Source organism: Pundamilia nyererei, unplaced genomic scaffold, assembly GCF_000239375.1.
Source record: "Pundamilia nyererei isolate P.nyererei 1_Seehausen unplaced genomic scaffold, PunNye1.0 scaffold00243, whole genome shotgun sequence".
Lineage (NCBI taxonomy): Eukaryota > Metazoa > Chordata > Actinopteri > Cichliformes > Cichlidae > Pundamilia > Pundamilia nyererei.
In genome coordinates, this window is record NW_005187644.1 from 246,194 (window position 1) to 251,866 (window position 5,673).

Consider the following 5,673-nt stretch of genomic DNA (forward strand, 5'->3'; position numbering starts at 1 on the left):
TAAATTTTAAATTGTTATTGATCCCTTTACCCCGAGTCCTAAAGTGTAGATTTATTTTCTTACTCTTCTTATATTTATTGTTTGTTTACTTGCACTGCTGTAACTGGAGCCTCGTCGTCTCGTCTCTCTATATACTGTACTGTATGTAGTGGAGATGACAATAAAGTTTACTTTGACTTCAGCAGCAAGGAGGCGCACCGAGGGCTCTCGCGCTCACTTTTCGCATATAGAATTTCGAAAAAACATCGGTGCAAATTATAAGTCTCTATCATGATGTCTGGTGTTTTCGTGTTTGTTGTTTTGTTTTTATTTTGTTTTATTGCGAGTTGGCTATTAGATGCTGCTCCAGCCAGCCAGAGAATCCCCCGCCGGCCCGCCCTCTCCTCACTGTGCCACAAGCAGCAGGCGCACCTCGCAAACGGAGGGCACCCTTACTCCCAGCAAATGGGCGATAGAAAACCGATCGGTGCCTATGCCATTCCCAATATGCGCTGGCTGATGTCGGGCAGCATGAGTACGAGCAATTTTTTATTTTTTGCCGATGCCCGTGATGCCGCCCCCCACCACGATGCCGCCCCGGGCAACCGCTCGTGTCGCCCATATCAAAAACCACTACTGGAGCTTCGCAACTAACGGGCCTTAACACCGACAAGATGCCACCTAAGAGGAGCAACGTCAACGAGGAGGAACTGGAGGACATAAAGAAATCCCTAAACTTTATGTCAGAAGAAATTATTACAACTATTTCAAAACAACAAAAACTGATACTTAATTTAATGGAGGACATTAAAGAACTAAGAAGGCAGATCTAGATTCCTAGCTAGGAAAAAGACACTGCTATGCTGGAGGGAAGGGTGTCAGATCTGTAACAATATTCAAGAGTAAATGATGTGATACTGACTAGACTGGAAACTAGGCATCAGACATATGCATGGGTAGCAGCATCAGAGAGAGGGGAGCCCCCTGAGCAAGAGCTATGCTCCTTGGAAGAGCAGGTAATGGCCTTTTTCAAAAGCAAGGGAATTGAAATGGACAGTAAAGATATTGAGGGATGCCATCTTCTTCCAAGGAAAAACAAAAATCAAATACCTGCCATTATCATACGTTTTGTTAATAGAAAACAAAAAAAAACAAAAACTGCTCAAGCAAGGAAGAAAGCTGAAAGGAACAAATGTTTATTTAAACGAACACCCAATCAAGAAAAATGCAGACATTGCAAGACAAGCAAGAATATTAAGAAAACAGAAGAAAATACAGTCAACTTGGACATCAGATTGTAAAATATTCATGAAATTAAATGGAACACCAGAACAGCCAAAAGTTCTAGTCATTAGAAAGATGACGGAACTAGAAAAATATAACTGATAAATCAGAACACAAAGCAGTGCTAAATATGATGGTACTTGTCAAAGTTGCACAACCAACTCGGATGCCTGACACTTTTCAAGTAACAGCTCATTTAGATATTGACAATAGGACATTGGTGTATGACAGCAATATAGATCCTGATTGTAATTTCTTTAAAAATAAGATACATGAATGCAATTATTATACAAATGACCAATTTAAAAAGAAAATAAAGGTAGAAAATGGTATAACAATTGTTCACTTTAATAGTAGAAGCCTATATGCAAACTTTCAATCCATAAACACCGTTTAAAGTAACACAGTTTAAAGAGCCATTCAAGACCATAATAGCCATATAGGACACCTGGATAACTCCTGAAAAAGAAGAAGACTTTGAAATAAATGGATATGAATTCCTTCATTTAGACAGGAGCAACAAAAAAGGAGGTGGGTGGCACTTTACATTGATAAAAACCTAAAGCACAAAAGAGTGGGAAGAATGACGACTGTTATTGATGGAATGTTTAACAGTAGGAATAAATATGGAAAAAAGGAAAAACCTAATTGTCAGTTGTATATACAGAACACCAGGAACAAAGATCGAGGTATTTAAGGATAGTATGGAGAACCTATTTACAAATCTCAATCAGAAAGGAATGTTTATTTGTGGGGACTTTAATATTGATACTGAAAGGAATAGAAGCTCAATGTTTTTAAGAGCAGTGGAAGAGAAAGAGATTTATGACATTGTTAGAGGACTTAAAAACAAAAGCAGTACAGATTGGAATGATATTGATATGGTAAGAGTTAAAAGAGTTATTGAGGGTATAGTAGAACCATTGAAATATATATCCAACTTGTCTTTTCAAAAAGGGTTTTTTCCACAAAAAAAGAAAGTTGCTAAAGTTATTCCAATTTACAAAACAGGTGAAAAGTATAATTTTACAAATTATAGACCAGTGTCAAAACTCTCCCAGTTCTCTAAGATACTGGAAAAACTTTTCATACAAAGATTTGACAGCTTTGTGGAAAAACATGAATTGCTGACAAATAGTCAGTATGGGTTCAGAAACAACAGATCAACAACTTTGGCATTGATAGACTTAATGGAAGGGATAACAGAATGTATAGATAATAAGAGGTACGCACCCGGAGTTTTCTTAGATCTAAAGAAGGCGTTGATACTGTTAATCATGAAATTCTATTTAAAAAAATGGAAAGGTACGGGTTTAGGGAAGTGGTTTTGGACTGGTTAAAAAGCTATTTAGGGAATACAATATGTACAATATGTACAAATAAATGAATATAAATTTAATTTGATGCATATTGCTTGTGGAGTACCTCAAGGTTCAGTATTGGGTCCAAAAATGTTTATTATGTACATAAATGATATTTGCAGAGTCTCGCAGATTTTAAAGTTTGTAATATTTGCAGATGACACAAATATATTTTGTTCAGGTGTGGAATTGCCACAGGTTTTGGAGATGATCACACAGGAATTATAAAATATATTAAAGAAGTGGTTTGATATAAATAAATGATCTAGATGAATCTAGATGAAACCAAATTTATGTTGTTTGGAAACCAAAAGAAAAATATCAAAGTAAAAATATGTGTTGACAATGTATATTTAGAAAGGGTAAATGAAATAAAATTTCTTGGTGTGATCTGTTGGAAACCACATATTACTTATGTTCGAGGGAAATTGGCACGGGGGTATTGCTGTCCTGGGGAAACCAAAGCAAATATTGGATCAGAAAGCACTGCATATATTATACTGTGCTTTACTACTGCCGTATATGAGCTACTGTGTAGAGGTCTGGGGAAACACATACAAAAGTAATACACAAACAACAACGATAATACAGAAAAGGGCCATCAGATTAATAAATAATGCAGGTACAGGGATCATACAAATGGACTATTTTTCAAAATGCAAGCTATTAAATTCCAAGACTTGGTGACATTTAAAACAGCAAACAAATTATGGAACAGTCTAACAGAAGAAATTAAAGAAAGTAACAATATAAACCAGTCTAAAATTAAATATAAAAAACAAATTTTTAACAAATATAAGAATGATGAAAACAGGGTTAACCCAGGGCCGTAATGTTGTTCGTAATAGTGTTTTGATTTGTTTGTCTCAGAATTTGTAAATCTGCAAACGTTACCACTCAGTCCTTATTTATATGAAAGTAACTATACTGTGGTGGAGCTTGTTTACTTGTTTTGTTTATTTGTTTATTTGTTTGTTTTGTCTTTGCTTTTCTTTTGCTTCATATGTTGTTTGTTTAATTTAAGGCTAAAAGAAAATTAAATCCTCTCTTTGCTATTTGAGCTGATTGGGACAAATCAGCCCAAATAGCAAAAACAAAGAATTACCTGATTTTTTTTTTTTATCTACCTGATTTTTGTTTCTGAGAAAAATGAGATCCACATATGAGGATGTTTTACATTTTGATAGAACAGTGGCAGTATAAGTCAATATCAGGCCCTTGTAGAGCAAAATTTAGGATTTTGGTCTATACAACCCAAAATGTGATGTCCACCTATGTGGATGCAAGGTACTAGGAGGTTAAATAAGTTTACAGAATCAACTGACAAATTAATCCTCCTACACACAAACCATAATTACAGTTAACATATGATCGTTAAGACATTGCTTTGTTGTCTTCTATTTCGTCACTAGACATAGACATGCTTTACTGTCATTCAAATTTATACCTTACACATAAAAATAAGATTTGCAGCATTGGAACCAATTGTTCAAAATATGAATATTAAAAAATAAAATAAAATAAAATAAAATAAATAGTACAAAGTCTAAGTGTATATACATCTTAGTAGAGATATAACTATACGAGCAGATCTGTAGTTTTTGCATTTGTTAGTTTGGTTTAAAAAAAAAAGAAAAGAAGAAGGCGTGAATCCAAACAAGACAGCTGTAACAATCAAGGAGTAGATATGGTGAAGTTAAATGACTTTGTTTACCTGGGGTCAACCATCCAAACAGTGTTAAATGGCATACCATTTAAAATAGCACTTTTCTGTCCCACTTGTGTAAGTGAAAGGAAAGGTTTATAAGATGGTAGAGAGACCTAATATGACATAGGGTGTGCAAATGATAGTACTATCAAAAAGAAAGGAGATGGAATTTGAGGTGCCACAGTTGAAGATAGTCAGATCTGGGAATGACCAGAATGAACCTGATTCAAAATGGGTATATCAGAGGGACAGCTCAGATCGAGTGCACTAGAGACAAAGCTAGAAAGGTTGAGGTAGTTTGGATATGTTCCAGGACACAATTGTGGATACAAGGCAGCAGGAAAAGAGGAAAAAATAGAGAGGATTCAGGGATATGCTCAAGAAGGATATAAAGAGTCAGCCTTTGCTGATGCACTGAGCATTTCTCCTTCTCTCACCCCTTCTCACAACTCTGCATTTAATTATGAGTTATTAGTCTCTGGCTCTCTTCCACAGCATGTCTTTTATCTCTCAACTTACCCCCGACTTGTTGTAGCAGAATGCTGCCCCTTCTTGTGCCTGCTTCTGCCCGTTTCTTCCTGTTAAAAGCGAGTTTTTCCTTGCTCAAACGGGGTTGTATGTTCATTCAAATAACTATCTGAATGAACAAAAAAATAATTATGGAAAAAATTTCCATGTTGTTAAATTTTGTTATTTTAGCATTATGCAATTCTGTCATTCCAACCTAATGTACTTGACTTAGAACAACTTAATGAATTAATGACGAACCAACCTTTTCACTGCAGTTGAGTCCAGCTTAATTTTACTGAATTGATCCAACCCATGCAAATTACATTACTCCAACAAAAATACTTAATGCTAATAGATAGCCATTTAGTTTTCAACAAAGTCAAAGTCCGATTAACAACTTGTCATGCACACCTTTTTTTCTTACGATTTAATGAATTTAGGACATAGCTGTCACACCATCCATCCTTTTCCGTTTCTCCTTATCAGGTCGCAAGGGGTGGCAGGAGTCTATTCTACCTGTCATACGGTGAGAGGCGGGGTATACCCTGGGCAGGTCCCCAGTCTATGGCTGTATCCCAATTCAGGGTCTGCAGACTTAAAGTATGCAGCCTTAACGGTCCACAAGGGCCGCGTACTCAAAGACTGCTAAGGCCGGAAGTGCGAGGCTTGTGTAATGGGAGGGTCTAGCCTCCGTCGCGCTGCCCAGGTTGCCTAGCAACCATGATACTAACAGCTGGAAATGTTTCATACAGCTTTGTTTGACAGAAACGAAGGAGAAAATCTTTTGTTCATTTGTTTGTTTGTTTCTACATGAGCTCATTGTAAGATTAA